Genomic DNA, 20,947 nt, shown 5'->3' with positions numbered 1-20,947 from the left:
CCATTGTGCCACCGGGGGCTCCTAACCATTAAAAGTTTGGGAGACAGGGCTCTTCTGTGGGCTCCAAACTGCATGTTTAGTCCGCAAAATGGATACAAGATTGATGATACTACTTTTACCTGCCAGGTTTCATGGAATCCATGGAATTTTATGGAATCCTACGAGTTGTACTTCAGTTAGACCAAAGACCAACAACTAGCATCGAGCCATAGCAGTGGAAATGTCATCATAGAATCATAGAGTTGCAAGAGTCCTCATGGGCTATCCAGTCCAACCCCCTGTGAATAAGCAGGAAAATTGCATCCAAAGCACCCCCGACAGATAGCCATCCAGCCTCTGCTTAAAAGCTTCCAAAGAAGGAGCCTCCACCACACTTCCACTGCTCCACTGCTGAACAGCTCTCGCCATTAGGAAGTTCTTATTCATGTTCAGGTAGAATCTCCTTTCCTGTAGTTTGAAACCATTGTTCCACGTCCTAGTCTCCAGGGCAGTATTTTCTGTTGGTCATGGTGGTTCTGTATGAGAAGTTTGGCCCAATTCTATCATTGGTGCTGTTTCATATGCTCTTTGATTGTAGGTGAACTAAAAATCCCAGCAACTTCAACTCCCATATGTCAAGGTCTATGTTCCCCAAACTCCACCAGTGTTCATATTTGGACATATTGAGTATTCGTGCCAAGTTTGGTCCAGATCCATCATTGCTTCATAGTGTTCTTTGGATGTGAGTGAACTACAACTCCAAAACTCTGTGTGCCAAATTTGGTTCAGATCCATTGTTGCTGGAGTTCAGAATGCTCTTTGATTGCAAGTGAACTATAAATCCGAGCAACTACCACTCCCAAATGACAAAATCAACCCCCCCCCCTCCAACCCCACCAGTATTCAAATTTGGGCGTATCAGATGTTTGTGCCCAATTCAGTCCAGTGAATGAAAAAACATCCTGCCTATCAGATATTTACATGATGATTCATAACAATAGCAAAATTACAATTATGAAGTAGCAACAAAAATGTTATAGTTGGGGGTCACAACAGGAGGAACTGTATTAAGGGTCGGTCCCAGCATTAGGAAGGTTGAGAAACACTGTTCCCATCTGTTAAGATGAAGTCTTGAATTCTGCTCCTGTCTTCTGGGGTATTGGCTATCCCTCCAATTTTGGTGTCCTCTGCAAACTTGATGATGATGCCTTCTCATCCGTCATCTCAGTCGTTAATAAAGGTGTTAAACAGGACGGGACCCAGGTCGGAACCCTGCTTAGGGCACTTCACTTGTCCCTTCTTTCCAGGCTGAAGCCTTGGTGGGTACCCCGCATCCATTCTCCAGTGTGGATGCATCCCACCTTCTTCTTAGCCAACTCTGCCAGCTGAGCCTCCCACCCATCTCCTAATAGGCGGGACTATCCAAAAACAAAAGTGTCATAGAAGAAAGACGCGGGGTTGCTGTCAGTTTCTCGGGCTGTATGGCCATGTTCCAGAAGCATTCTCTTCTGACGTTTTTCCTGCATCTATGGCAGGCATCCTCAGAGGTTGGGAGGTCTGTAGGAAACTAGGAAAATGGGGTTTGTATATCTGTGGAAAGTCCAAGGTGGGAGAAAGAACTCTTGCTTATTGGAGGTAGGTGTGGATGTTTCAATTGGCCACCGTGATTAGCATTTAATGGCCTAGCAGTTTTCAAGGGGTGGCTTCTTACTGCCTGGGGGAAAGACGCGCATCAACCCCCCCCCCCCATACTGTAGAATGGAGGCAGTTCGGGCCCCACTTTCACCGCCCCGCGAGGGGATCCTTAGGAGTTCTAGTTTGGCGAAGAGTCTTGGGCAGAGAGAGGAGGCTCACGACCTTGGGAAACCGCAACTTCCCAGGATGCCAAGTGTATAGATGTGCCTACAGTGTATAGACGTGCTCTAAGCAACGCTGGGGAACGAAGGAAAAGGCGGAGGGATTTGTAGTATGGGGAAGCACCAGCTTTTTGCTTTTAATCGGGAAGAAACGGCAACTCCCTTGCTCCGAGAGCGTTGAGCTTGCAGAGAGGGAATGCGGTGAATTAAGAAAATTAAGAGGGGTGCCAAATCGCGTCCAATCCTAGGTTGTCACCAAAGCCATTGGGCGCTTGCATTCGGAGCAATACGGCTCTCTCGCTGGATGGAGCTTTGGGGCGAGCGGCGAGAGCAGCGAGAGGGTTAAACGCCGGCTCTCCGTTGCCTTTTGCAGAGAGAGGAAGAGTAAAAGGCAATGTGGTAAAGGCAGCTTTGGCGTTGCCTCGGCGTCTGTCTTTCCGCCCTTTTGCTGGGGCGAAAAGGAAGCCTTGGGTTTGGTTGCAAAGCGGGGTTTGGTCGCGCGCCCCTTCGCTTCGCATCGCTTCGCTTTGGCGCGCGCGCGTGCCCTGGGCTCCCTGGGAAGCCGGGAGGATGATGCGGCGGCGGATGCGGCTCCCCTTTCTCCTTCTCCTCCTCTTCTGAAACCCCGCTTTCTCCTCTTCTTCTTTTCCCCACCCTACCTTCTCCCCGGAAAGTTTCCTTTCCTTGAAGCGGGAAGGACAGGGTTTTGCAAAAGGAGAGGACAACAAGCAACGAGAGGCGTGGAAGGAAGGAAGGAAGGAAAAAGAAGCAGAGAGAGAGAAAGAGAAGACCCGCGCTTTCCTTTGGGTTTGTTGTCCGTGGACCAACGGAGCACCTCTTTCCGACCCCTCTTCACTTGGATCCTCGCGTGGAAACGTGGGGGGATTGCTATCTATCTTCTCTACCCGTGTTCAACTTCAAAAGCTGTTTGAGTCGGTGGGTTTTGTGTGGATTGCTCCGTGGGTTTGAGAGTCTTCTTTTTTCCGCGCCCCACGGAAGCGAAGGGAAAGCCTTGGAAACGTGGCTTCAGCTTTGGGTTTCAAGGGGCGCTTTCGACGGCAACCAGGTAAGCCAAAGCCGGGCTCCTTCTCTCCTTCCTAAGCGTCCAAATGATACCTTTCCCACCCCTTTAACGCCAAATGAAGAGCGAAAAGTTGCTGTTTGTGTGTATGTACCTAAAAGAGAGCTTGCAGAGAGGGAATGCGGTGGAAGATAAGAGCTCTCTTCCCATCGGTGGGACTTTCCGGTGTCTCAATTGATCCCTAAATGCTTACTGTGTTTTCCCTTGCGAGGGATTCGTGGGAAGGTGTGTTGACTCCCCCCGAAAGAGTGCAAAGCAAGGGCCAAAAGGGGCAGCCCAGGTGAGCTGCTCCTCCAGCCGCCCAAGGAAGGTCTTTCCTCTTATCTTTTTTTGGATGCGATTCCCTTTTCGTCCGCTAGAGGCTCCCCGCGAGCGCGGAATGGCGCGCCAGAGACGCCGCCTTGGGAGGCTTCGAATGCTATGCTGCTAGGGCTGGTGTGTCAGTCAGCCACACCTGAGGGAGCCACAGCAGTGGGAGGGCGGGCTGGGGCTCCTTCCCTCCCCTCCTTTTCCCAGGCTTCCCATTGCTTCCAGTGTAGAGCCCTCTCCCTCTCCTTGAACCGTTTCCCCGTTGTATTTGAGGAAAGTTGACCAGCAGCACAAAAGCTCCTGCTCCTCCCTCTTGGAGGTCAGACTCCTGGACTCTCTACTTTGGCTGCAATAGGAGAATGTGGTCGATTCTCTATCTTTCAATCTACAGAGGGGAGAGAAATAAGAAAGCTTTCTAGGGGCCATTCCAAACAGCCTGAAATCCCAGAATATAAAGGCAGGAAATCCCACACTATCTGGGTGGACTCAGATAACCCAGTTCAAACCAGATATTTTGAGATTTTCTCCCTTGATATTCTGGGTTATATGGCTGTGTGGAAGGACCCTACCTCTGGCTTCTGTGTTGCTTCTGTTAAAGGCTAGTTTCAAGCAAATTTGGAGTGAAATGAGTCTAAGCCAGGGTGGTTCTCCTTCATTCCCTTTCTATAGCTCCCAGGCTCCTTCCACACAGCTGAATAAAATCCCACGTTGTTATCTGTTCGTAACTGGGACACACACACACTCATACATACATACAGTGTAGACTCAGGGCACTTCCACACAGATCTATATTCCAGAATATCAAGGCAGAAAATTGCATATTATCTGAGTGTGGACTCAGATAACCCAGTTCAAAGCAGATATTGTGGGATTTTCTCCCTTAATATTCTGTGTTATGTGTCTGTGTGGAAGGGCCCTAGTTCTGGCTTCTGTGTTGTTTCTACTAAAAGCTAGTTTCAAGCACATTTGGAGTGAAATGAGTCTAAACCAGGGTGGTTATCCTTCATTCCCTGCCCGTCTTCTTCCCTTGCTATAGCTCCCAGGCATCTTCCACAAATCTCACATTATCTGCTCTGAACTGAGTTATATGGCAGTGTAGACTCAGGGTCCTTCCACACAACTATATAACCCAGAATATCAAGGCAGAATAACTTACAATATCTCCCTTGAACGGGGCTATAAGTCCACACTGCCATATATTCCAGGTCAAAGCCAAAAATGGGGGATTTTACTCAGTTGTGTGAAAAGGTGCCCCAGATATTCCATTTCAGAGTGGATATTGTGGGTTATTCTGCCTTGATTTTCTGGGTTACATGGCTGTGTGCAAGGGCCCCCAGTTTATAGCCCTCTTCCCTGCATACCTTTTTGGACCATCTGTATCTTGACCCTCTGGTGGCACAGCGGATTAAACTGCTGAGCTGATGAACTTGCTGAGTGAAAGGTTGGTGGTTCAAATTCAGGGAGTGGGGTGAGCTCCAGCTGTTGGGCCTAGCTTCTGCCAACCTAGCAGTTTGACAACATGCAAATGTGAGTAGATCAACAGGTAGTGCCTTGGTGGCAAGGTAATGGTGCTCCATGCAGTCATGCTGGCCACATGACCTTGGAGGCTTCTACGGACAATGCTGGCTCTTCAACTTAGAAATGGAGATGAGCACCACCCTCCAGAGTCCTATACGACTAGACTTAATGTCAGGGGAAAACCTTTACCTTAACCTTAAGGCTGTGTGGAAGGGCCCCCAGTTTATATCCCTCTCCCCTGCAAACCTTTCTTGGCCATCTTAGGGATGTTAACCAGCACTATAGAAGCTCATGCAATAACAACAGGAATAAGAATTTATTTATAGTCTGCCCTCTTTCTCTGAAAAGACTCAGGGCAGTTTACAAGAAATAACAAAAGTGGCAAACATTAAAAGCCCCAAAATAAATAAAGAGCAGCCAAGGCAAAAGATAAAATAAAATAACCTCAATATAACTTATAAAATTGATTAGTCTCATTGGCTCCTTCTACATTGCCATAAAATCCAGATTATCAAAGCAGATAATCCATATTATCTGCTTTGAACTGGATTCTATGAGTCTACACTTCCATATAGTCCAGTTCAGAGAAAATAATCTGGATTTTATATGGCAGTTTACAAGGGACACTAGAGGCCGGAGGGCTGGCTTCTTTACTGTTGCTGCAATAGGAGGATGTGGTATCTAGCATCTAGTGTTTCTATTCTTATACCTCCAAGGGAAGGAAAGGAAGAAAGCTGTCCAGACCTGCCTTCTGTGTCCATCTGCTAAAGGCAGGTGTCAACTACACCTGAGGGAATGAAATGAGTTTGTGGGTGAGGCAGTCTCCCTTTCTCTCCCCTCTACTGGCCTTTCCTCTCTCCTTCCTCTCCCTTCTTCCCTTTCTACCTTTTCTCCCCTACCCCCCTTCCTTCCTTCCTTCCTTCCTTCCTTCCTTCCTTCCTTCCTTCCTTCCTCCCTCCCTCCCTCCCTCCCTCCCTCCCTCCTTCCCTCTCACCTTTTCGGACTTCCCATAGCTCCTATTTTATAGCCCCACCACTCCTTTAACCAGATTGAGACTCTATTGGCCCTCACCACTTTAAAAGACATGGGTGCCACCAATTGGGAATATAAACCATCAAATACAGTTTTATTTTTCAAGTTATAGTAAGCTGGAGAATACTACTTAATTTTTGTATATGTCCACTTTGAAACATATACAAGTTTTCTCATTGCCCAACTTTTGATTGTGAGCGTCTATTTTGGGGGAGCCTAGTTCATCAAGTTTGCACCGTATGGTCCAGGACAAATCGGCCACAGGAAATGTCTGTGCTGCCTTGTTTTCCTTGATGCCCTGAGCATGGGCTTGTTTTTATCAATGAAGCCCTGATTCTAACCATGTCTGTCCACTGGGAAGAATTCCTTGCACATGAGGAAAGTTGACTACTGCCACAAAATCTCTTACCATCATCCATTGGTCTCCAAGATACTAGAGAACTGACTCTTTACTTTCCTGGAAAAAAGGGAGCATAGCTAGCTGCCTCTTTGAGATCTTTCCTGATTGGTTGTGTTTCTATGTTTATAGCTCCAGGGGAAGAGAGAGAGAAAAGCTCTGGCTTCTATGTGCCAAAGGCTTACACCACCCTGGTTTCTGGAGAAAAGCAAACAACAAGCCATAGGCATTTTTCAGCTGATAGCATCTCCTTAGGTCTTCCTCCTCCCTTTGCCATTTCTGAATTTCCCCCCAGTCCATAGCTTCCTGGTGACCCATTTTTGTTTCCATTTGATATAACGGTGCATGGGAAGATGGTGCACGTTGACCACAAGGAAATAATGGGGGGAGAAATATCTGGACCTTTTGTCCCCCACTATGAAAGACAGCGATGTTATATACATAAGCATGCACATAAGTCCACATACTTTCCTACTTTGCATGGTCTATATCCTGGCATTTCAGTCCCCCATTGCCTGCATCATACGTTTGTAACCTACTCACTCAGTTGTTAAAAGCTTTGCTCCCTTCTTTTCCATTCATTTTCCCACAAATGATCCTGTTTGCCCTTCCTAGATGTTCCCCTAGTCCTCAAATAGTCTGCCAAAGTCAGTGATGGGGAACTCCTTTTCTCACATCAATGTAATTCTCCAGAAGGAAGAGAGAGAAGGAAGCATACTTTTCAGCAAAACTCTGGGTCCAGAGTGAGTACCAAAGGAAGAAGTTGGTTTTTGGGAAGGGAAGGTAGTGCTGCTATTCTTATCATTCTCATCAGCTGTTGAGTTAGATGCCTTGTTTCTTTAGGTACTCTGCTACCAAGCTCCAGGATTTTGCAAGCTTGGTACAAAGGAGGTGGGTGAGGGGTGTAGGTGTATGTATTTCTAAGTATTCACTTGTATCCCTATCTTTAAATTAGGGTGTACTTCTGAGCAATTACTCTCTTGTTGCCAGGAAACCCATTTTAGGCAATTACTTGGGCAGATTTAGGGGGCTAAATTGGCTTTCTTTAGGTGCTTGTTGTCTGGGTTGCTCGAATTTATCATTCAAAAAACATATTGCTCTTTAAGTGCATCCTAAACCATAAGAAGGAGCAATGGTGAATGGTTTAAGTATGGAAGACGGGGATTGTGTCTTAAATTAGCAGTCAGTTTCAGGAGGAATAGATTCAGTCTTTCTTAAATGTTCTCAATGTATTTTTACTCTTCCAATAAGGTTGAATAATGGAGGATTTGTCATTTTAATTGAAGGACACAGTTGGGGTAGACTGTGGTGGGTGGGGTGTAAATCTGTGACAGGACCTTTGGGCTGCAATACCGAGTACACTAACATGGGAGTAATTCCCAGTGAACGGAGTTGGATGTGTTGCCTAATAAACATGTTTATATAGGGTTGCATTGTTAATGTACCAATAATAGATGGAATTGGTGAAGGGGGTGGAAATATTTCCTAGTATCCTTACTGTGGTGAAGATAGTTCAGAAGCATGTGATGTATGGTGCATATTTTAAATATCATAATTCATTTAATTTTATGTTCTGTTCAAGAATTAGAGTCTGGTGTATTTCATGTAGCATATCTTAGTTGGATATAATAATATGGAGGAACTTTCTAGCAAATGCGGATGTTCTCATTGATGTTGTGTGTGTGTGTGTGTGTGTGAGAGAGAGAGAGAGAGAGCGAGCGAGCGTAGGATGGTTTAATCCTCTACCAGTGGTTTTTGTGAATTACTGCTATGGTTTTGCCCAGTCAATACTGAAAAGTTTTCAATTTCTGCAGGGCTTGTGGAATATTGTTCATGTCATCTGTAATAATGATGTTATTGATTTCCTTCATCAGAAAACTGTCTGTAGCTCTCTGATAAAAGGCTTAAAGGTAGCAGGTGTTGGTTGATGTAAGTGGTGTGTGTGTGTGTTTTGTAGGGCGATGCTGTCAGAAAAGTCGTCATTCCAAAAACGAAGCACTGTTTTCTTTTTTGTTTCATTTTCAAAGGAAAGCTAAATTCCATATGTGACTTTGCTGAATAATTTAATCCTAAAGAGAGCTGAAACCCGAGTGGCTTGCCAAGAAAGAAGAGGGAGGGAAGCAGGCAGCTAGGCAGGCACATGTTATTTCAAGCTTCCATGTGAAAAAAGAAGTGTTCCTCATTTTAGCTCCAAATATATTTAGTATGCCTGGCTGTAAAGGCTGTTCTTAAAGCAAAAGAAAGTGTGATGAGTAAAAGAGTGAGAGATTATTGGATCTTTGTGGAAGCAAATGGGATGTAGAGCTCCCTGTAAAGAAAAATATCCTAACATGCTTGTGAATTGTGTGCTGTATAATAGGAACCCTCTTGTGTCAATGGGCATTAGATGGGGGAACATGGACATGGAGGGAACCATAAAGCTTGAAAAGAGTTGAAGGGGAGATCAACCTTGCCTGTGTTGACTTAGAATGGTTTTTGTGTGTGTGTTTTCATTCCTGTGTTTCTTTATGCAGTATTGAGTTCTGCTGTATCCAGTAGATAAATGTACACAGGATCACAGGTAAATGAGCATAGGATTTCTCATTTGCCTGTCCACATATAAAGCTTATTGTCTTTGACTTTTCCTCCTGTCAATGGGCTACTGTTCTACCAAAACAACACTTATTTTATGCAGCACATTCATAAAAACGTTATATGTACAGCAAAAACAGATAGAGGCATGCACAATTTAAAGTCCAGTGTTTCAGCTTTTAACACCTGTGGATCATTCTTTGGGGGGAGCTTTATATTTCCTTTTAAAAAAATGAAGCAAGTGACATACACTCCAATGTGACTTATAACACATTTAAAGGTATTAAATTAGGTTTAGCTGCAGTGTTGCTTTTAAATTCCTGAAATTTCTTTTCACAAATTGAGTTACTGTCACAGAAGGAATAACTAAATGCAGTATGATTTTTATCCCCTGTGCAATTGGTGTTTCAATATAATGATGCAGCTTGCTGTGCTTATTTTGTTTCTAGATATTCTGTGTAAGGGCTCTAGGTGGAAATGTTTTCCTATGTAGAAAGAGAAGAAGATATATGAAGCACTAAAGATGCTTGCCTGTGGAGGATAAGCTACCTCTAAGCCTTGTAATCCATTTAGCAGGCAGCAATGAATTCAACTTACCATACGACTTGGGGGAATGCAGTTCAGTTGTAAATAAGAATGGACGTGGTCTCAGAACTTCCCAAAATATCTTTCTCCTTGAGGTGAAGAACAAGGTGGTTCCCCCTCCCCAATTCCATTTACAGAAGCTGATGAGAGAAAAGATTAACATTTCTTCTGCACTGAAAGGGATCCTCTACTGCAGACATGGGCAAACTTGGGCCTTCCAGGTGTTTTGGACTTCAACTCCCATAATTCCTAACAGCCTACTGGGAATTGAATTGAATTGTGGGAATTGAAGTCCAAATACCTGGAGGGCCCAAGTTTGCCCATGCCTGCTTTACTATATTGAAAGACAGAAGGAAGACTGATGGCCAGGTCATATGATATGAAGTGTTAGTTCTCCAGGATCTCACCACCTGTCTCCACCCAACCCATTTCTAAGTTGGCATTTTCTGCTTAATGGTAGAACACTGATGGTTATCTAAATGCTTTCGAGTTTGGTTTCTTTGTCATGTTTTCACCTTGATGGCTACTTTCACATAGTGGAGATCAATACTGATTAATCAACCAAGTAGATTTGAAGCTATTATGGATCTGTAGATCCAAGATGACATTGTTTTTATTAATTTCACTGCAGAGGTGGTCCAAGTGTGTGGTGTCTGCAGATGCTGTTGGATACAATTGCCAGAGTTGTGTGGTTGTCATCTGCACTTAACCATATATGAAAGTTCATATTTTTCTCACCTTTTGATTTACAGGTTGCCTTACTAATATTTTGAAATTTTGCTCTCACTTTTTTGAGTGTCCTAGAGATCAAAACAAACTCACTGACTGAAGAAGTTTGATTGTACAATAGGAATTTTAACTTTACTTTCATGTTTAGCATGTTCCAGAAATAAAAAGAAACCCACTGACTGAAGAAGTTTGACTAGCTTGGGAATAAGCAAATGTGGGCAAATCCTGAATAGACTGAAAGCAGTTGATAATAAAAAGATGTAAGAGGAACGAGTGTTTTGAATGAAGTTCTTCCAAAACACTTATTTAATTTTTGACACAAAGATAATCAATCAATCAATCAATTTTAGTACAGTCCAAAGACCCAATTTGTTCAGCAGAGAAAGTGCATAGCAGATCCATAAACTAATAAGACCACTTAAAAGCAGGATGAGTACAATGCTAGATGCATATGAAAAAGGGTAAAAACACTGCAAATATATACAAGGCAAGTTTCAACCTGGGTCTAATACAGGAAGTTGTCTTGGCTACCTCAGAGAGAAACTTGGCAACAGCCAAAGTCACATGGGGGACATTGTTACCTAGTAAAAACTTTACATGGAATTGGACTGATATACCCTGAAGTTGCTCAGTAGTGGGTTAATAATATGATGCAAGGATGATGATGACCTTTCTCAAAAGTGGTGGCCATCTTAGTTGCAAAATGGTTAGAAATCCCTTATCTTGATCGCTGGTGATATGCCCATGTCGGCTTATATTAAGTTGCAAATTATACTTTCAGCTCTTGCTTTGGAATTTTTGTCAAATGTAAGAAGAAAAAGTAGTTGTCCTCTGAGTTAGACCTTGCCAAGGAAATCAAATCCCAGGATAAGTTTGCCTTAGGTTGGCCATAAATTGGAAGAAACTTGAAGGCACACAACAGCAAATAACAACAAAATGTTTTTTTCTTTATGTTAAAATTCCAAATCTCTTCCTTGTGCAATACCTCAACTTGAGCATTGTAGATGTTGAGATTTTATAAAAACAAATGGATTTTTCCCCAATCTGCTTGACAACTTAGTCTCTGTTCTACCCCATGGGTGAGTTAAAAGGTTTGTGTGTATCTTCCATGAGTGATGCACAGGGAGGCTATTCTTCAGTGGGTTCCTCCCTACATAAACGTGAGAATAAACCATGCTGGTGTTAATGGATTGTAGAGAAGACACAATGTTCTTTCCCTTTCTACTGATGAACTGACACACCTCCCCTCCTTTCAACCCTGTTCATATGCTTTAGATCAGCAATTTTTGCTCGATAGAGAGAGAAAACAGTACTCTGGGGATGAAAATATAGTGCAGATCAAAATGCCTTGCGGGGTTGGATGTACCATTCTCTGAAGAACTGATCTGAGAGTTGATATGAAAATGACATCCACTAGGTTTGTATATGACAGAACCTTTTATTTTGTTGCTCTCAAAAAAACCTCTGTGTTTTTCTGGTCGTGAATTTATCTTTAAAGCAGAGTGCTTTGCTTCAGTGGGGACCGCATGTCCTGTTTAATATAATGTATATTGCAAACTTCCTGCTGAGTTTTCTCACCATAATTTCCTACAAGTTCATATACCCGTCATCCATAAACCACTCGAGCTTCTCTTTGTGTGCACTTTAATTGGCTCAGTTCAAACTCCATTTGCTTTGCGGATTTCAGTCGCAACACATGGAAATGGTGCTTGGTGTGTTTGAATGACATTTCAATGACCCACTTTCCGTCATTCAGGATGCAAGCCAAGTGTTTTGTTTTTCTTCCTACTCCCCCTCCCTTCTTCTTCATCTTAAAAAAAAACAGCCTGTGAAATAATATCTACAATTTGCAATCAAACTTATCAGAGATGTGTGTCTGATGAGAAGCTAATCTTAAATTCTCTTTGAACCTCGAAGCTGATATCTCTCTGCTTTGTGGAGGAGCTGCATTTTTCTGTATATGCCCCCCTGGCTATTTTATTGTAATGCTGCTTGTAAAATTTATGCCGGGTGAGAGGAATTCTGGGGTGGCTGTACCTTCAAGTAAGATTTACAAGAGAAATTTGTCTGCTTTTTTCACTGCAGTAAACAGGCAGGGCTGCATGTATTGAAGGCTTATGGATATATAGTAATGTAAAAGATTTTTCTGATGTACAGATGCCCCTGACTACTTTTTCTGGTGAATGCAATGCCACTTCCTGATTGTGATATGGACTGGAATTGAGGGAGAAAAATCTCTAGTTCCCCCAAGTGTTTTGGACTTCAACTCCCAGAAGTTTCAGATGCCTTGGCCAATGGGTCTTGGAAGCTGAAGTCTAAAACACATTGAAGACCAGAGTTTGGGGAAATTGCATTGGGGGCAAGAGCACTCTGATCCTTGTGAAAGAACTTCGGGGTCTAGAGAGTCACTGAAGGAAAAAAAGAACTTGGCAAAAATAATCTCTCCTCACTTTCTTCAAGGGAATTTTGCATACAGGTCATGGATTGCAACTCCCAAGAAATAAAGCTATCCTGAGTGATCCTTGAAGCTAAACAGGCCTGGTTAGTTCTTGGATGGCGGGGGCTACCAATGAATCCCAGGTGCTCGTGGCTCTGTTTCAGGGCAAAGCTGAGAAATCTTTGCATATGAAACTACCGAGAAATTCCTGGAGTTGCCATAAAATGACAGGGGATGTGAGGGCACAGGCATACCCACACAAGCTTCCCTGAAACAAGGGAAGGATGCAGCTTATTTTGAACCAAAACCCCTGTATCCAAAGGGACATATTCTCACCTAAATGAGTGTGCTCACACTGCACAATTATAGCAGCAGTCTACCACTTAAATCATCATGGCTCCACAATATGCAATCCTGGGACTTGTAATTTGTGGAGTTATTTAGATGACATTAAGATATCCAGGAAAGAGAGGTGTTGAGGATCAAAACAGTTGCTACCTGTAGTACTGACTACCTTGGTAACTGTGTTCTCTGGCAAAGATTTCCAAATATTTCCTCAAACTACAAATCCCCAAATTCTATGGAATAAAGACATTGCAGTTAAAGTAAATTAAGGCCCCTTCCACACAACTGAATAAAATCCCACATTATCTGCTTTAAACTGGAATATATGGTAGTGTGGACTCAGATAACCGAGTCCAAAGCAGATATTATGAGATTTTCTGCCTTAATATTCTGGAGTATATGACTGTGTGGAAGGGCCCTAACTCAATGTAAATCTGAAAGGCCCATGCTTAGGCTTGTTACAGTCTGGCTGTTGCTTCCCAATAAAAACTGGTGGGATATAAGTATTGTTCTATATCATTGCACAATATCTTTTCTTTTTAGAATTCATTGCACATTGTAAAGAATATATCCCAAAGCTGAGTGAAATATCATTCCCTAGACCTTAGGTGACATTGTCAGTCTAGAGCAGCACTATGTGTTCACTATCAAAATGAGTGTGACCGAGTGAAATCTGAATTTTTTCAACAGTCAGTTCTTATACATTTCTAAATAAACATGTAGGCCTTTTAGTAGAACTTCTGAACTTTTGTCATAATGAAGATAAGAGATATATTGAATTTTATCTTGAGTAGACAAACTGCTGAGATGTTCTTTTTTTAAAAGGCAAAGCTCAACTGTAAGTAGTATATTGGCATGTGAGTTTCTGGCTTTCTATATTGCACACTTGAATGCATAATTTTACTGGCTAGGCTTGGAAAGAACTAGCATAACATTATGTATCTGTCTCCTTAACAACAGAATAAACAGTCCAGTAGAAAAATCATTTGGTGGGCAATAACAATTTGAAAAGTAATTTCTGCAAAAGGCTTCCCATATTCAATACTTTTTTTCCACCTTAGGAAAGACTTTCCCCCATTTCTTACTTTTTAAAAGAGTGTTAAGACAGAATGGCAGTTGCTTTATAAAACAAAGTATAATTTAGCTCTAATTTAGTGTTGGTAACTAAACAGAAATGGGAGGCACAAAATGGCCCATAGCCATGGTTGTGAGAGCTTCTCACCACCAGTGACGAAGTTGAGGGAGAAAAAATTGCATGAGATACAGCATATCTGGAGTAAATACCATAGCTCTTCTTCCCCTAATCCCATACTGAACAAACATGTGAGTTACATTGCAACTATGACAAATAGTGCCTCTGGTTATGAATTATTGGAGTGTGGAATCAAACAAGTCATTGCTGTTAATGTGGACATGAACAGAGAAATATTTCCCTTTCCACTCTAGTTTTAACTGTCTCCTTCACTGTCATGATTTGAGCGTTGGGCTTCAGGAGACCAAGGTCTGAATCCCCACTCAGCCATGTGTATTTATTGGGTCACCTTGGGCATGTCATAATCTCTCAGCATAAGAAGAAGACAATGACAAACTTTAGCTGGAGAAGTATTTTCAGGAAAAACCACTGCAAGCCAGAGTTCACTTGAATGTACACAACAGTAACTCATAATGTTATAACAAATCTTAGATGGATTACAGCTCTAGGTAACTTGAACTGTCCATGCAGTAGGTAATATATTCTTACTTGTTTCTTTTCTCCTAATGTGGAACCCAAAGCATCTTATGTAGAACATGTGACTCAAATAATACATCTGTCCTGCTAGAAATAGTTCCTGTTAGAGTTGGGAAATTGTAATCCTCTAAATATTGTACTGTCACTCTCAGCATTGCTCATCATTGGCTGTGCTGATAGAGATGAAGGGATTTGTCTTCCAGCAAGAGCTAGGGGGCCCCATGATCCCAACTCCTGCTCTAAAATTAAAAATGTTTCAGTGGCATTTTTGGAGTTCTCAACAGGGTCAAGAACAAACTTTACATGGTCCAGGCCAGATCCTCCTGTGGAAGATGAATGATGGAGAATTTATAGTCTCACCATCCCCATATTTAAGATAAAATAATACAACTGGATTTCCCAAAAATATTGTCAGATTTTTGAGAGAATTACATGACATTTTCAAGGTGGAAGATTTTTTCCTGCTATAGCTCATCAAGCTGAAGTAGCTTATTTAGGTACAATATGCTGTGTGAAGCAATGAGACACTTTATGTCATGCCTCCTGGGTTGTTATGTGGTTAAGCCATAACAGTGTAATATGTCAGAACTGACATAAACACCTTTCCTGCCCCCAGCATGGGGCCGGGGAAGTGCTTTGCTCCCTTCCAGAGAAGGGAAGACAAAGAGCCCCAGACAGAATTTTGTGGGCAGGGCCAAGGTGGAGCCCAACTCACCTCACTAGGCCCAAAGAAGTTGACCCACCCATCCGCTATTGCTACAGTATACTTTTCAAGGGCCAGGTAGGAATCCCTCCCCATGTTTGGGGGAGGGGTCAGCTACCTTACACTGGGCAATTTGGGCAATTTGGGCCGAGGCAGTCTTAAATAGGCATCAAAACATATGGCAGGCACATGCATGTACTGGTGTGTACCACAGGAAAGGGGAGTACACTACAGTCTCCACCTGTTACCTGAAGAATCCCATGGGAGCAACATGTGGGTTGCATCCAGAATTATGGTGTCTCGCCCTTGTTGGATGATGATGTATGTGGTCATGCGGGGCTACCGCCTCACCTGATTAATAGCAAATTCAAGTTCAAACTCATGTTTAAGTTCAAGTTCATTGTCAAGTTCAAATTCATGTTCAAGTTCATGTTGAATTGTAAATTGGATTGGATGATCATACAGAGATTGATTGGTAACATATAATAAAAGTTGCCCATAGTTAACCCACAACATGGTGTTGTCTGGTGATTTCGCCGGTTGGAGAGCAAAAATAGCTGACAATGACTTTGAAGTTGGATGTGCCGTGTTTCGTAAGTGAAGGGAGGCTTTAGAGGATTTTAAATGCATGTTTGGAAGAGAAGATGATTTGAAGGATGAGTGGGAAAAAACAGGAAACAAAGTTGTTAAAGTAGAAAGTGAAAGCTGGAGTAGAATGTCCTTCTTCAGAAGCGCATTGCTTTTGTATCTCTGCTTTATGAAGATGTTCCCTTCAGAATTCTTTCTGCAGAGAACCTTCTTCTTCTGTACTTACAATGCTTGTAAATAATTCAAAACAGGTGTTTTTGCCCCAACCAAACAATGTGTTGGTACTATCCAATACTGAAAGCAATTGGTGATGAGATACACTGCTGATAACATTGGAAGCCAGGTTCATGTTTCTGTAGAAAAACCTTGAGCAAATATGTGCACTCATGAAAACATCTGAGTATCTGAAACTCCGCAGATCAGAGATGGGTTTTGTTCTTTTAAAAGTATGACAAGCACACAGTGAAATATGCTCCTAAGCAGAGTCTAGGTTTTCATTATCTCTGAAGACTCATGGCTGATACAGTTTGTCACTCTGATTGCACAGACATTCTTGCATTCCTATATCAGAGCTAAGCTACATGATGCTTTTCAGATGTTTTGAAGTCTAATTAAAGCCTCATCCATCCAAGTTAGACTCTGGAAGTTGTCATCCAAAGCACCTGCATGGCATTAGGCTGTCTAAACCTAACAGACTCAACAGTCTAGTGAGTTGTACTCTCCTTCACCATCCGATTGATATTACCTCAGTCCTCTTTTCCCTTTGATTTCTGGTTAAGATACAAACATAGACTTCATACTTTTTCCTATCATAAAATGGTTTGTTATTGTGTTTCTAGTACTTGTCAAATAGAAGTTGTTGCCTGGAAATTCTGTGACCAGAGGCGGAAATAAGTATTGTGAATTATAACTAATGAGCACTTTAGCAATCCCCCTAGAACAGGGGTTCTCAGCCTGTGGGTCCCCAAATGTTTTGGCCATAAACTCCCAGAAATCCTAACAGCTGATAAACTGGAAGTTGTAGGCCAAAACACCTGGCAAACCACAGGTTAAGAAACACTGCTCTAAGAGGATCTCTAGCTACTTATTTTTGTATATCCCATGCACATATATCTTTGCCACAGTTAATCTCAATACTTCTAATAAAAATATTTTTTCCATGCAATGTGCTTGTATGCATATGTTAATGTGTGATGGTTCTTTGCAATGAAATATATTAAATGGACAACATATTTGTTAATTATTTGTTACTTTAAATCTAGGACTTCATCACTCCAGGATTGCTGCAAATTACATAGGTGCAAGGGCCTTCATACTAGAATGGTTTACTCCTTAAGGAACCTAGTAGGTCCAGGGAAAATTCAGAGCAAGTACAATGTTGTTATGATAGATTACTGGACTGTCATGGAGAAATTTGAATGTTTCCCCCCACTCTTTTTATGATAATATAGACCACCTTTTTGTATCTTATGTATATCAGTTTCTTTCTGATAGAAATCTGTAGGCTGATCTTTGAAGCCTTGAGAATAGCTGAAAACTTGGCTTGAGTACTATTCAGCAAAGCCAGAGTCAGGTAGTTGAAGCCTGGCAACATCCCATTCTGGGAGAAATTAAAAAATCCAATGCAATATACATACAGTGCTCTCCAGCTGATTTGGTAGAAACACTCTTGATCAACCTTCTGTCATCCCACTTCTTTGACTCCTTTTTAAATGTACCAATATTCATTTCATTATCACACTTTCTCCCTTTGTCCACATCTTACTTCAGTTGTTGCAAGCAGTTGAAAGTGCAAAGTAGTTTGCACTCAGTAAGTCAACAGAGAGAGAGAGAGGACCGGAGGGGTAATTGTGCCGTTCCCAGTAGGCTCAGGCAAAAGCAGACTGACACAGCCTTGCTCACATCTTCTTCCTCAATTATTTTTGCCATCTTGATCACAGTCTGAAGTTGCTAAGAGCCATGTGGGTTTCCATTTGTAAAACACTCATTTATGAAATGTCCCCTTCATGCCCATGTGTGAGCTATTCTAGGAGTGGAGGCACAGAAAAGGTAGTAGTGCAAACTACAATAGATACCTGATTCCATGCATTCTTTATCTGTTAAGCAACGGATACATTGGCTGTTACATGGAAGAAGACTCAGAAACACCTTTTTTGCTTCAGCTCTGAGCCTCCAGCCATTGAAGGGCCTCCAACCAATGAAGGACCTGCAGCAATTTCACTAACTGTACCATTAATAATCCAGTCCTGATTATTATTGCAAGAGCAGATGCCAGATTATATACACACTCTTTGATGGTGGCATCTTGATGATGATGATGTGTTTTCCCTCACCCATTTTTCAGAGAGAATCTGACTTTTAAATACTGCTGGGAACTTCTCAATGTGTTGAGTGGTACAGAGAACTACCATTGACCAGAAGAAGAAAAAAGTTCTTTGTGGTTATGAATGCTTTGCTTGTCTTGGTAGGTGATCTAGCTAGTATAGCTGTCCTAGGAATGTTGCTCATTTTATGTTTAGTATCATGCTGTAGTTAGCATTTGGAAGTAAGGAAGTATTGGGCTATAAAACTCAATGTACTTGAGAATACTTCAGAAAACAGGAACACCTGCTGAATTATGGACAAAATTATTAAATAGTTTAATGGAATTTTTAAAAGCCCTTTGAGGGGAGCATAATTTTGTCTCCATTCCCCAGGCTACTGTCTTTTAGCTGGGCACATGATCTAGCTGTGAAATGTGTCATTCATATTTATATGGCCCAGGGAGCTAACATGTTTCTGCAAGCATTATGGACTATACACTGAAATAATGAGTTATCATTTTTCTTCCAATTTTATTTCTAATGGATTATTTATATTGAGAATGTTGTACATTGCGAAAGAATGATGAAATAAGAGTCCTTGCCCTGAAGCAGTTTTACTATACTATACTATGCAAAGGTAGAGCAGAGGTGGGACAAATAGAAGCTATGAAAACCATGATTGTGACTTGTTAGATTCCTAGCATACTAAAGTTGTGAGGCCAGTTAACTCAAGAACATTTGCTGCTCAATAGGCATGCATAAATATATTAATCTCTTCAATTACTATAATTGCTATCATATTCCCCTCCCTACTATCTTGCAATTATAATAGAATTATGGTGATTGAGGGAAGATTCCAAAACCTCACTGTAAAACCTGTGGTCAGTGAGGGACACTGGTTACGAATGATTCTGAATAATTATACTTGTGGATAAGGGCCTCTTCACACATCCGGTGGCAGGAAGCTCCACTTTGCAGTGAGGCATGGAGAATCTAGCACCCCATGCCTTTCCTGCTGGCAGGGCAATCACATGGGGGGAAGCGTGGACAAACCTCCCCAGTTCTGCAACTTCCATTTTCTTGCACGGGCATTTAAAGGAGCCAAAAGCAGCACCATGTGCGAGAGAACTTGGTACTAGGTTCTTCTGGGATGGACCAAGCTCTCACCTTTTGTCACTCTAATCAGAGGTAGCTCCTTTTTGATAAGACTTAAGGCGCATTACTTACATTGACCCATGAATATGTTGACTCAGTTTTTAAAGTTATTTTTTACTAAAATTTCTAGACTTATACATGAGTATATACAAATGTTAGTAAACATTTTGATAGACATTGTTCTACTATGTCAGACACTTTGAAGCATTTGCAAATCATGGAAAATCAGGGGATTGTAATCCCAAAAAAGCTCAATTTGACCCAACAGAAGGTCAACCAGAAGATTGTGTTTAAGTGGCCAGAGCTATATGGGGCTGATGCAGTGCACCTTTTGGAAGAGGAGAACATTTTATTTTTGAAGGATTTAAAAGAGGCAATAAAGTGCATGTTGGTCAGCATAGTAGGGAAAGGGGGCTGGGTGGATGCTTGCCCCTTTTGGTGTCATAGTAAAGGTTAAATAGTTAATTATGCGCTGTGGCAACCCACTTTAGGGGTTGATGGGTGAGCTTCCATAACAGTTTCTATAAGTCTTGTGGTCCGGGGGGGGGGGGGGGAGTGTACAAAGGGGCTAGAAAGGGGGGTTCTCACTCTATAAAAAAACTCTGGAGGTTTGGGAGGCAGCACCCTCAGAATCAGCTCAGGTGCCCAGCCAAAGATTAGTGGGTGGCCCTCTGGATCTATGGTGTTCATCCAAGTGTATATTTGGAGGTGGTCAGAGGGAGTGACACCTGGTCTAAAGAAGAATGTAAAAGAGGGGATAAAGTGGTTTATAAGTCAAAGAGTTATTTCCTTATAGATTAAGCCCTTAATGGTGTTTTCTTTCACAGGTTCTTGAAGGATTCTTAGCAATACATAAATAGGTCAGAAAATGACTCTTTAGATGCATTTTCCTGCGTCTGGTCTCTTTATTTCACTGCAGGAATCCAAATGTTAGCAAACGTTTTGATGGACATTGTTCTACTGTGTCAGACACTTAAGAGCATGTGCAAATCATGGAAAATCATGAGGTATAGCATGGCAAGAGGTGGAAAAATAAATGTTGTGTGCTTCACAGCTTAAATTATACACATCACTGCCTAAAGAAAGTTGATTGCACTCATGTACCTGTACCATAAGATGAAAATGAAATGCAAGAAAAGCAGACAGTGGTAATTACATTGAAGTATGAGTGTATGTTAAACAACTACGGTTAGCATATAGAAGTTTCATAAAGTGGATAAATATCCTGGCATTTTTGAAGAAATAGCTTTAATTAGATTTAAAAATAAACATTATTTATTTATTTATTTATTTCATACATTTCTACCCCGCCCTTCTCCCCATAAGAGGACTCAGGGTGGCCTTGTCTTGATTCAAAGTACAGACAAAATAATGGTGATTCTTGGTTCAGTCCTGTGTTTGAAATGTCCTTGTTCAAGGACAAAGACCCTAAAAGTAACCAAAAAATTCCCAGAATGGAAATATTTTCTTACAAAATTCTGAATATTGTCCAGTTGAGTTGAGTGTAAGCCATTTTTGCACTTTGGCCTCATTTTGCAGTAACTGAAATAAGCTAAGGACAAAGAAGTGGAAAAGCAAGAAAACAGGGGCATTCTAAGAAGGTAAAAATGCAATGACAGAGAATTAATCA

At 41.8% G+C, this 20,947-nt stretch overlaps 1 protein-coding gene across 3 annotated transcripts in view; it reads left to right on the top strand.

The window, feature by feature from the left end:
* Window positions 1-1,752: 1,752 nt before the first annotated feature.
* LINGO2 (leucine rich repeat and Ig domain containing 2) overlaps window positions 1,753-20,947 on the top strand; it is a 785,688-nt gene continuing 766,493 nt past the window's right edge. For 2 of the 3 annotated variants that reach the window (XM_060762533.2, XM_060762531.2), the window contains exon 1: window positions 1,753-2,901. The gene's annotated coding sequence lies outside the window, so the exon portion shown is untranslated. Of the gene's footprint in view, window positions 2,902-6,778; window positions 6,916-20,947 lie in introns of those variants that run through there. The other variant, XM_060762532.2, reaches the window with a different exon arrangement.

This window comes from Anolis sagrei, chromosome 2 (genome assembly GCF_037176765.1).
Source record: "Anolis sagrei isolate rAnoSag1 chromosome 2, rAnoSag1.mat, whole genome shotgun sequence".
Taxonomy (NCBI): Eukaryota; Metazoa; Chordata; class Lepidosauria; order Squamata; family Dactyloidae; genus Anolis; species Anolis sagrei.
Note: the sequence above shows the minus strand (reverse complement) of the source record. Positions and strands in the feature narration are given on the sequence as shown.